This window comes from Rhinopithecus bieti, unplaced genomic scaffold, assembly GCF_001698545.2.
Source record: "Rhinopithecus bieti isolate Rb0 unplaced genomic scaffold, ASM169854v2 scaffold_425, whole genome shotgun sequence".
NCBI classification, from domain to species: Eukaryota; Metazoa; Chordata; class Mammalia; order Primates; family Cercopithecidae; genus Rhinopithecus; species Rhinopithecus bieti.
Genome location: NW_016803361.1, coordinates 3,096,153 through 3,108,535, shown reverse-complemented (window position 1 = coordinate 3,108,535; position 12,383 = coordinate 3,096,153). Strand labels below are relative to the sequence as shown.

The 12,383-nt window shown below is 35.9% G+C and overlaps 1 protein-coding gene across 4 annotated transcripts in view; it reads left to right on the top strand.

The window, feature by feature from the left end:
• Positions 1 to 12,383, top strand: part of HPSE2 (heparanase 2 (inactive)) — a 775,791-nt gene that overhangs the window by 155,459 nt on the left and 607,949 nt on the right. The window lies entirely within an intron of this gene.

Here is a 12,383-nt window from a genome sequence, read left to right as displayed (position 1 = left end):
CAAAAAAAAAAAAAAAAAAACTTTTGGAACTAATAAGTGGATTGAGTAAAGTTTTAGGATTCAAAATCAATATATAAAAGTCAGTTTTGTTTCTATACACTAACAATGAACTATCCAAAAAGGTATTAAGAAAACAATCCTACTTATGATAGTATCAAAAAGAATAAAATACATAGTTACAAACTTGACTAAGGAGGTGAAAAACTTGTACACAGAAAATGACAAAACATTGATGACACAAATTTGACACACATAAATGGAGAGACAGCTCGTGTTTATGGATTGGAAGACTGAATATTATTTTTTTAACCTTATTCTGTATTTTAAGTTCCAGGGTACATGTGCAGATTGTGCAGGTTTGTTATACAGGTAAACGTGTGCCATGGTGGTTTGCCATACCTATCAACCTATCACCTATGTATTAAGCCCAGCATGCATTAGCTATGTTGCCTAATGCTCTCCCTCCCCCACCCCACCCCCGACAGGCCCCAGTGTATGTTGTTCTCCTCCCTGTGTCCATGTGTTCTTATTGTTCAACTCCCACCTATAAGTGAGAACATGTGGTGCTTTGTTTTCTGTTCCTGTGTTAGTTTGCTGAGGATAATGGCTTCCAGCTCCATCCATGTCCCTGGAAAGGACATGATCTGGTTCCTTTTTATGGCTGCATAGTATTCCATTGTGTATCTATACCACATTTTCTCTGTCCAGTCTATCATTGATGGGCATTTTGGTTGATTCCATGTCTTTACTATTGTGAATAGTGCTGCAGTGAACATACATGTGCATGCATCTTTGTAACAGAATGATTAATATTTCTTTGGGTATATACCCAGTAATGGGATTGCTGGGGCAAATGTTATTTCTGGTCCTAGATCTTTGAGGAATTGCCACATTGTCTTCAACAATGGTTAAACTAATTTACATTCCCACCAACAGTGTAAAAGCATTCCTATTGCTCTGCAACCTTGCCAGCATCTGTTGTTTCTTGACATTTTTTTTTTTTTTTTTTGGAGATGGAGCCTGGCTCTGTCACCAGGCTGGAGTGCAGTGGCGCAATCTCAGCTCACTACAACCTCCACCTCCCAGGTTCAAGCGATTCTCCAGCCTCAACCTCCCAAGTAGCTGGGACTACAGGCATGCACCACCACGCCCAGTTAATTTTCTTTTTTTTTTTTTTTTTTTTGTATTTTTAGTAGAGACAGGGTTTAACCATGTTGGCCAGGATGATCTCTATCTCTTGATCTCATGATCCACCCACCTCAGCCTCCCAAAGTGCTGGGATTACAGGCATGAGCCACCACGTCCAGCTGACTTTTTTATAATTTTCATTCTGACTGGCATGAGATGTCTCATTATGGTTTTGATTTGCATTTCTTTAATGATCAGTGATGTTGATCTTTTTTTCATATGTTTGTCAGCTGCACGAATGTCTTCTTTTGAGAAGTATCTGTTCATGTCTCTTGCCCACTTTTTAATGGGGCAGGTTTTTTTTTTGTTTTTTGTTTTCTTGTAAATTTGTTTAAGCTCCTTGTTGATTCTGGCTATTAGACCTTTGTCAGATAGATAGATTGGAAAATTTTTCTCCCATTCTGTAGGTTGCCTGTTTGCTCTGATGATAGTTTCTTTTGCTGTGCAAAAGCTCTTTAGTTTAATTAGATCCCATTTGTCAATTTTGCTTTTGTTGCAAATTATTTTGGCAATTTCGTCATGAAATCTTTGCCGGCATGTATGTCCTGAATAGTATTGTGTAGATTTTTGGTAGATTTCGTATTATTAAAATATCCATACTACCCAATGCAGTCTCTGCATTTAATTCTATCTCTATCAAAATTCCAGTGGAATTTTTTATTTGCAGAAATAGACAAAACAATTCTGAAATCTATATGTAACCACAAAGGACCCTAAATAACCAAAACAATCTTTTGAAAAAAACAAAAAACAAAAAAAACAAAGTTGGAGGACATACACTTCCTGAATTCAAAATATATTATTACAAAGCTACTGTAATTAAATCAGTATGGTACTGGCATACAGACAGACATATACCAATGGAACAGAATTGAGAGCTCAGAAATAAACCCAGTTGACCCATTTATGGTCAATCTATCTTCAACAACTGTGCCAAGAATAGGCAATGAGAGAAAGATAGTCTCTTCAATAAATAGTGTTGGGAAAACTGGATATTCCCATGCAAAACAGTGAAATTGGACCCTTTTCTTACACATGGACAAAAATTAATGCAAAGTAGGGTAAAGATTTAAACATAAGACTTAAAACTGCATAACCACTAGGAGAAAACATAGGAGGAGACCTTCATTACATTGGCATTAGCAATGGTTTCTTGGATATGACACCAAAAGCACAGACAACAAAGCATAAAGTAAGTGAGACTACATCAAATGAAAAGGCTTCTGCACAGCAAAGGAAACAACAGACTGAAAAGACAGCCTATGGAATGGAAGAAAACATTGCAAACTATCTGATGAGGTTAATATCTAAAATATATAAGGAACTTCTATAACTCAATAGCAAAAGAAAAAAGTGATTTAAAAATGGGCAAAGAACTTGAATAGGCATTTCTAAAAGAAGACGTACAGATGGCCAACAGATATATGAAAAGATGCTTAACAACTTTACTCATAAGAGAAATGCATGTCAAACTACAATGAGATAGAAATCACCTCATATCTGTTAGGATGGCCATTATAAAACAAATGAGCAAAAGATTAACAAATTCTGGCAAGAATGTGTAGAAATTGGAACCCTTGTACTCAGCTGGTGGGAATGTGAAATAGTTGCAGCCACTATGAAAGATATGACATTTCCTCAAAAAATTAAAAATACACCTGGCACAGTGGCTCATGCCGATAATCCCAGCAGTTTGGGAGGCTGAGGCAGGTGGATCACCTGAGGTCAAGAGTTTGAGAACAGCCTGGCCAACATGATGAAACCCCGTCTCTACTAAAAGTACAAAAATTAGCCAGGTGTGGTGGTGGGTGCCTGTAATCCCAGATACTCAGGAGGCTGAGGCAGGAGAGTCGCTTGAACCCGGGAGACAGAGGTTGCAGTGAGCTGAGATAGCACCTCTGCACTCCAGCCTGGGTGACAAGAGCGAGACTCCATCTCAAAAAAAAAAAAAAGTTAAAATAAAATACCATATTATCTAGCAATCCCACTTCTGCATACCTATACAAAAGAGTTGAGGACAGGATATTGAAGAGATATTTTCACTCCCACGTTTGTTGCAGGATTATTCACAACAACAGATGTGGAAACACCCTAAATGTCCATTGATGGGTAGATGAATTGACAAAGAATATGTAGTAAATATGTACAATGAAATATTATTCAGCCTTACAAAATAAGGAAATCTTGAAATATGCAGCAACATGGATGAAACTGGAGGACATTATACTAAGTGAAATAAACCAGTCACAGAAAGATGAATACTGTATTATTCCACATATACAAATTATCTAAAATAACCAAACCAATGGAATCAGAAAATAGAATGGTGGTTGCCAAAGTCTAGTGGGCCTGGGGTAGTAAATGGGGATTTGCTATCCAATGGGTATAAAATTTCAGTTACAAGATGAATAAGTTCTAGGCATCTGCTGTTCAACATTGTACCTGTAGTTAACAATACTGAATTATATACTTGATTTTTTAAAATGGTAAATGTCATGCTAAATGTTCTTACTACAATAAAAAAGAATTATCTTTTATCTCAATAGCCAAAGTATTTTACAAGTATTTTAATTTTTGCCCTTTTTAGATCATAGGTAGTAATATCTCACTGCAGTTTTAATTCACATTTTACTAATAAATAACAGTGTTGAGCATCATATCATGTATTTTTTGCCATCAGTATATCTTCTTTGCAGAAGTGTATGTTCAAATATTTTGTCCATTTAAAAAAATTGGTTGTTTACTAATTATTGAGTTTTGAGAGTTCTTCATATTCTAGATCCAAGTCATTTGTCAGATATGTGAATTGCAAATAATTTCTTCCAGTTTGGCTTGTCTTTTCATTCTGTGAATGTCCTTCAAGCAGCAGAAGTTCTTAATTTTGATGAAGTCTAGTTTATCAGTTTTTTTCTTTTGTGGATAATGCTTTTGGTGTTATTACGTTCTTAATGCACAGAAAACCTTTTTAAAAAGCGTTTAGACATCTCTCTCTAAATTGCTCTGGATAACAGTGCTGAAAAACCTTGCTTTACACTTTCCTCAGATCTCCTCAATGCCTAGATATGCAGACTCTTTTTGTTTCACTGCCCCTATCCCACTTTCCCTCTCCTTGCTATGGACAAATTATCCCAATTTTATTTGTTCAAATAAGTATAGTTTTTTTTTCATGTTACCATATGAGAAGCTGCTACTCTCATAGTGGTTGTCTGTGTAACCCTCTTTAGCACTAGATGAGATGATACATGAAAACACTGAGTACTAAGTAAATACTAGATGTGACTATTATCATTGCAATTTTATGCTGATTTTTAGCTAAATACTTTTCTTAGCATCACTCACAACTGTGAAGAAAATTGAGTATTGGTACTGTATAGCTATAACTGTAGTGAGCATGTAACAAATGTAAACACATAAGAGAGGAGAGAGAAAAAAAGTATTTTTGTATTATATTCTTTAATATTTTATTTAAACTGGAAAATCATCTCTTTTCCATAGATATAATAACCTGAAATATGAGATACCACCTAAACAAATAAGCACATCCAAAATCTATACAGTAATTTAAGAACTGCGAGGTCTAGCTCTCATGATTTGATTCCAGTATTGCACTGCAAGCCAAAACGTCCTAATATGTTACCTTATGGACTTTGAACCAACCTGAATCTCAGAAGTCCTTGAAATATTTAAGGCCATTATCATGGGGAAATTGGGTTGAGTTTGCTCTTCATTTTCTAGGTTCTTAAGATAGAAACTTAGGTCACTTACTTGAGATATCTTTTTCCTTTTCTAATAGGCCATTTAAAACTATAAATTTCCCTCTAAGTATTGCTTAACTGAAAATGGGTAAATTTATTGCTGATTATTTTTACTTCAGAAGATGTAGTAACAGTTTGTAATCTTGGTTTGGCAGAGAGTATCCAGATGTTTGTTCTGTTTGGATACTGGGGTTGAATATTTACTGCCCTGCCAAAGCTATAATCTTTAGGGGCATATACACTGTTGCTGGGAATTCTGTTTTGTCACAAACATTTGTCCTCTAGAGAAAGTTTTACAAAACAATTTTCCCAGCTGCCTGCCTATACTTACTCACTTTCTGCCTTGTGCTTATGGATTTCCGTGACTTCTCATTTTACTTGTTCAGTTGTTTTCCATGCTTCCTAAAAGCTGAAGAGAGGTGAAGAAGCGAGGGAAATAGTATTCCAAACGATGAAAGAAACTGGAAGTTAGAAGGGTTGGATTTTGTTCCCAACATCATTGCTCATCAGGGTCAGACATGTATTTTGGATAAAATGGGTGATGTGATTTCAGAGGTATCAAGAAATCATTTTTCATACTTCCTTCCTCCCACCCACATTTGTCTGATTAATGCCTACTCACTCTTCAAGCCTTGGTTTAGATATTTCTTCTTCTAGAATTCTCTGAGTGTTTGTACTTGATTAGACCTCCTCTCTCATAACACTCTGTCTTAACCCTATCGTAGGATTTATTACAATTTAGTGTACTGTTTGCCTGTTTATCTGTTGTCCATGTTCTCTGAGGACAGGGCCCATGAATTTGGTTCAACTCATATCAAATACCTGGGAATGTGGGGGGTTCATGTTGAATAAAAGTAATTGATTTTTAAAATTTAGCAGTTATAGCTGTATTCCTTTGTATTTTTTTTTTTTTTTTACTAATCAATATAAATTTGTTTTTCACATCCTTTCCAGAAAGTAGGCTTTGTTGGGAGGGAGATGGGTATCTTGGAAAGCAGCACCAAAGGCAAATTGGGTGCAGAAGGAAAATGGGCACACCAAAGGCAGATTGCACTGACCTAATAGTTTTGGATACTGTTACTTCATTTGCCTCTGAGCTTAACACAGTTTTTCATGATTCATATTTTTTGATAACATCATAACATGTTTATATTGTCTTCACTGAAAATGGAAAGAATGTCACAAAATTGAGCTGGTGGTCTTGTACTAGAGAGAAATATGTTCAAATTTTAAATTATCTGACAAACTGAGAAAATGGGAAGATATAAAAAAAGGAAATTTAAGTTTGGTGTAATTATTTTAGAAGACAAGTAGGTCAGGGAAAGCTTCATGTTCTAGGAATAATATTAATGTCTGTAATAAGCTTTAAACATGAGAATAATAGTGGAAGAGGAAAAAATTTACAGGAATTTGTTTCTGATTATATTGTTTCTAAATAGTGTTATAGTTCTGTATTTTAAATCTAGAATTACCACATTTCCTTATGCCAAGCATAGGAAGCTTGAAACAACTTTTAAAACAATTTTCTTGACTCTAAAATAATTTTAAGTAAGAAATTCTGACAAGGAAATAGTAACACTTCATCTGTGTATCACTTAATTTTTTTTTTTGTTTTGACTGATAAGGTGATTTTTAGGAATAATAGTATCTTTTTTTTTTTAAACAATTGGCAAAACTTTTTTTTTAATGTTAAGAAGGAAGTTCATGTTAGTTGGGGAAAATTATGGGATATATATAAAATTATCTTTTTTCCCCATAATTGGGAATGAGAGAGTGCATATAACTATAGTAAGGTCATGGTGGTGGTGAGGAGGGCAGAGAGGGCAGAGGGGAGGGAGAAATGGGCATCGAAAGCAACTGCACCAAGTCTTTTATCAGTTTGCTTCCAAAATCCCTATCAAGAGGTTTCTGCTTCAACTGGCCAGTAACTTACACTGCTTATGACTTAGAATCCTAACCAATATTACATTATAGGATAGTGTTTTATCTTATAAGAGGATTAAACTATGCATAGTGTTCTGTATCTTGCTTTCTTTATTTGATGATTACTCCCTCACACAAATCTTACTTCTTTTTAGATTTCAGATTGGCTAGGAGGTACATGGCAGTTTATATATTTAAATAAAATATATAAAGTACAAGTTCCTCCTACTCCAACTCTTGTTATCTAATCCTGTTTCCCTGGAATAGATATCATTAGCAGCTATAAAACTTCTGGACCTTTTCTGTTTCTTTTTTTTTTTTTTGAGATGAAGTCTCGCTCTGTCACCAGGCTGGAGTGCAGTGGCATGATCTCGGCTCACTGCAACCTCCAACTCCCTGGTTCAAGCACTTATCCTGCCTCAGCTTCCTGAGTAGCTGGGATTACAGGCACGTGCCACCACGCCCAGAAAATTTTTGTATTTTTAGTAGAGACAGGGTTTCACCATGTTGGCCAGGATGATCTTAATCTCCTGACCTCAGGTGATCCACATGCCTGGGCCTCCCAGAGTGCTGGGATTACAGTCGTGAGCCACCACGCCCGGCCTTCCAGACCTTTTTATATGCACATATAAACATATTTATATATTTATATTTCTATGCACATATAAGCACATTTATATAAACATATATAACAAATGCATAAATATAAAATACCTGAATATAGGCATACATTTATTTACCATTTAGTTATTTTAATCTACATCCTTGTATGTGTATTTTTATGAACTTGTGATAGTATTTCTGATTGACAATTTACTAGAAGTAGAATTGATAGAGTAAAGGTTATTCACATTTTAAATAGTACAGGGAAATTGCCCACCTAAATGGTTTACTCTCTTTTCAACTGCAAATGTGAGTATCCTTTTTCTCCACACTCTTGCCAACATGGGTATTACCGATCTTTTTAATTCTTGCCAAGCTGAAAAGTGGTATCTTCCTGTTTGCAATTTCCTTATCCCTAATGAGATGGAGCCTCTGGCATTTCTTCTGCAAATTGCCTATGTATACCCTTGCTGTTTTTTTTTTTTTTTTTTCTATGTGTGTGTTGTTTGTGTTTTTCATATTGATTTGGGAGCATTTTTGGATAATTGGGGTGCTAACATTTTGTTAAATATTTGTCATAAATATTTTCTTTAGTCTTACGTTTATCTTTTTTGACTTTTCTTCCAAAAAATTTATTTTTATTTTGTCAAATCTTCAAGATTTTCACATATATTCTCATATAACTCCTAAAACAAACTTATGAAGGTAAGAATTACTATCATCATCATATAGATGCACTAACTGAGGTTCATACGGCTTCAGTGACTTGCTCGAGGAGGAAGGGCTCACATCTAGGCTCACATTAGAAATGCACACCGTGACGAGGGAAACTAGAAAATAGGTGAATGGGAGCCACAGAACAAAGAAGGCTTTAGTACCCTCCTTGTTTTATTTCAGACTAACTGCTCCTCAGGGACCAGCCATTGGTCAACAGTGTTTAAGGAGGGTGTGCCTAAAGCAGGACTAATAGTTTAGTTTTGCAATGGTTTCTGGGTGGTTCTGGTGATATGAGGTGTTTGTAACTTCTTTGGCTTACATTTGACACCCATTTCCCTTCCTCACCTCTCCTCTGCCAATGTTGTTTTATGGCTCTTGGCTCACATCTTAGATATTAACTTTGCTTACTTCATGATTTCTGGCTCTGATCATTGGCTGTGCCTATGGACAGATTACTGGCTGAAATCTCAGTGGTTCTCTTGATTACAGATCTAAGGTTTTGACTCCGATTGAAGGTAATGGTGCTAATACTGGTCTCTTAGGCCTTGTATCAGTAGATAACAGAGAGATGGCAAATAGAGAAAAATGCAACAGAAAAAAATGCTCTCAAAATATTTAATGAGAAGATTTGGCTACTGGATACCAAATGTCTGTGAATAAGAAGAATGGCTGGAGGAATGTTGGAAGAATGGTACGTTTCATCATTTCATTCTTCTATCTAACTGAGAACTAGTTGTGGGCAGTTTACTCTCCTAGCATGGATTAAATCATATAAATTCTTCTTAAACATTCTGTCACCTGGAGGTGGACAGGAGCAGGGACACTAGGAGAAACTGGCATGCACCTCCTAGCCAATCTGAAATCTAGAAAGCAAGGTAAGACTTGTGTGAGGGAGTTATCATCAAATAAAGAAATCAAGATACAGAACACTGTGCATAGTTTAATCTCATTGTAAAATAGAACACTGCCCTAGGATGTAATATTGGTTAGGATTCTAACTCATCAACAATATGAGTTATTGACCAGTTGAAGCAGAACCTCTTGATAGGGATTTTGGAAGCAAATTGATAAAAGACTTGGGGCAGTTGCTTTGCATGCCCATTTCTCCCTCCTCTATGCCCTCTCTGCTCTCCTCACCACTACCATGACCTTACTATAGTCATGTGCAGTCACTGTCCCATTCTCATCCATGGAGCAAAAAACAAAATTCTCTCCCCAATACTTCTCAGTAGATGGAAATTCCTACCTTATGAATTTATTTTTATTAACAAAAGTACTTTATGTACAATATCTCGTTTAATCCTCACAACAAGTGTATTTGCAGATAGAGAACATGAGAAACAGAGAGTAAGTAATTTGCCGAAGCTCAAACAGCTGGTAACTGGCAGAGCAAAGTGCTGCATAGTCTATGCTCCTAACCATCTTAATTACTATGCTGTATTGCCCAACTTAGGTAAAAATATGGGAGTGGGTGAATGTGTTCTTTAACAATAGCCAACATTTATTGAGTTTTTATTATATTCCAGGACATCTACTACATACTTTACAGGTAAAATGTTACTTAAAGCCATGAAATCGATAATGGCAGTGCTGGAATTTAAGCACAGATTTGTCTTATGCTAGAAACTGTATTAACTATCCTGCTATACTGATAAAAAAAAATGAAAACAAACCTCAGCTACATTTAGTCTTCTAAGTAAACCTAAAATTATAAATTCAGATATTGAAAGGCAACTTTTGGAAAATTTTGAGAGAGTAACAGAAATGAAGACACATCACTTGAGGACTTCGTGTAGGGGAGGTGCATTACAATGGATGCATACTGGGTCATCTGGGACACGGGACACTAGAGTTGGAGTCTTAGATCTGGTGCACCACATCTTCCTTTCAACATCTGGATTTCTTTTCTGCAGAGCTCTATGCAGAACTATAGTCCTCTGTAAACCACCACCCTAGTCCACAGTTTTCTTTGGATTCCTCGATTAATTATCATGTGTACCTGTCAGCATATAATCAATTACCTTGAATTCTTTTTTTTTTTTTTGAGATGGAGTCTGGCTCTGTCACCCAGGCTGGAGTACAGTGCCATCTCTGCTCACTGCAACCTCTGCCTTCCGGGTTCCCACCATTCTCCTGCCTCCGTCTCCCCAGTAGCTGGGACTACAGGCACCCGCCACCACGCCCAGCTAATATTTTGTATTTTTAGTAGAGATGGAGTTTCACCTTGTTAGCCAGGATGGTCTTGATCTCCTGACTTTGTGATCCGCCCGCCTCGGCCTTCCAAAGTGCTGGGATTACAGGCATGAGCCACTGCGCCCGGCGTTGAATTTTTTATTGTTGTCTCCCTCACCCATTTTTCTGTAAAATTTGAAACACTATGAGCTTAAACTTTTAAATTAAAAAAATTTAAATTTTTATTAACCATCCTGACTCTCTTACCCCCAACAACTGCCATTCCCAGCCTCTGATAACCGTCATTCTTCTCTCTATCTCCATGAATTCAGTTGTTTTAATTTTTAGTTCCCAGAAATAAGTGAGAACATGCAAACTTCATTTTTCTGTTCCTGGTTTGTTTCACCTAATGACCTCCAGTTCCATTTGTGTTTTTGCAAATGACAGGATCTCATTCTTTTTATGGCTAAATAGTACTCTATTGTATATATGTACCACATTTTCTTTATCCATTAGTCTGTTGATGGACACTTAGATCGCTCACCTGATTTTTTGTTTGTTTGTTTGTTTTTTATGAGACGGAGTTTCGCTCTTGTCGCCCAGGCTGGAGCACAATGGCCTGATCTCAGCTTACCGCAACCTCTGCTTCCCTGGTTCAAGTGATTCTCCTGCCTCAGCTTTCTGAGTAGCTGGGATTACAGGCATGTACCACCACGCCTGACTAATTTTGTATTTTTAGTAGAGACAGGGTTTCTCCATGTTGGTCAAGCTGGTCCCGACCTCCTGACTTCAGGTGATCCTCCCGCCTCTGCCTCCCAAAGTGCTGGGATTACAGGTATGAGCCACCGTGCCCGGCCTGATTTTGTTTTTTATGAAGGTTTTTTTTGGGTAGATAGTTGTTAAATTTAGTGTTCTTGTGGGGAGGACAATCAGTGAAAGATTCTATTTGGCCATCTTGCTCTGCCTCTTCTAAGCTTAAATTGTTTAATACATAGTTGATATTACACATAAAAATATGTCCCCAAATATATGCCTCAAGGACATTCTTTTATGCCCATATTATCCTTTTCTTATGTCTTTTGTTATTTATTTCCCATGTTTTACTATATTTTTAATAATTGTCCTCTTTTCTTTTTTAATAATTATTCTTTGATATCCATAGGTTATTTTGTGTATGTGGGGGGAGATGTTGTATTATATTATTGCTTTTTATAGCATATTTCTAATTACAATTTCTGTAGGTTTTTATTTTTATTACATCAATATAGCATTTTATATTGTTATAAATTTTCATATATGTTGAATTATGTGAAGTATTTGCAGTTATTATATTACTCTTTCATATGTCTTTTATACTTCTACAACTAGACCGTACATTTTTTAAGAGTAAGACCATATTTATTAGCTCTATCAGCTTTTGTCTTGGTATCTTTATCTATGTGTAGTCCCTTCAGTGAAAACTGTGAAAGTATTAGCAAACACTTAACAGTTATAAATTTTGTGCTGCTCTTGTGTATTTTTTTGTGCCTCTTTTTCTCTTTTAAAATGACATGCATTTGTTGTTCCTGGAAAATAAATCTATTAAGATAGATATGCTGATTTACTTGGGTGGACATATTAATATTTTTATTTAAAAAAGGAGAGAGAAAAGAAAGGTACGGGTACCTGTATTAGCCTTTGTTATTACCAAAATAAAACACTAGTAAATACTTGAAAATGCTCATGATCACCATGAGACTACTTTTCTTTATGCCAATGAGAATGAAATAAAGTATATAAAAGAATGGGCGAGTAGAGAATTTTGAAAATTTAAAAGTAGTGAAGAAATTTATTTCAGATATATATTTATTGAGACCTCCAGACATCTGCTGATCCTGAGAGTGAAAAATTCACAGTTCTTTGCAGTAGAATTGAACACTTAAAAAATCTACTCTGGTTAAGACACCATGTGAGACTCTTACTGCAACCATTGTTCAATTCTAAAGCTGAAACTTGTATAATGGTCTTTACTGGTATGTTACAAGG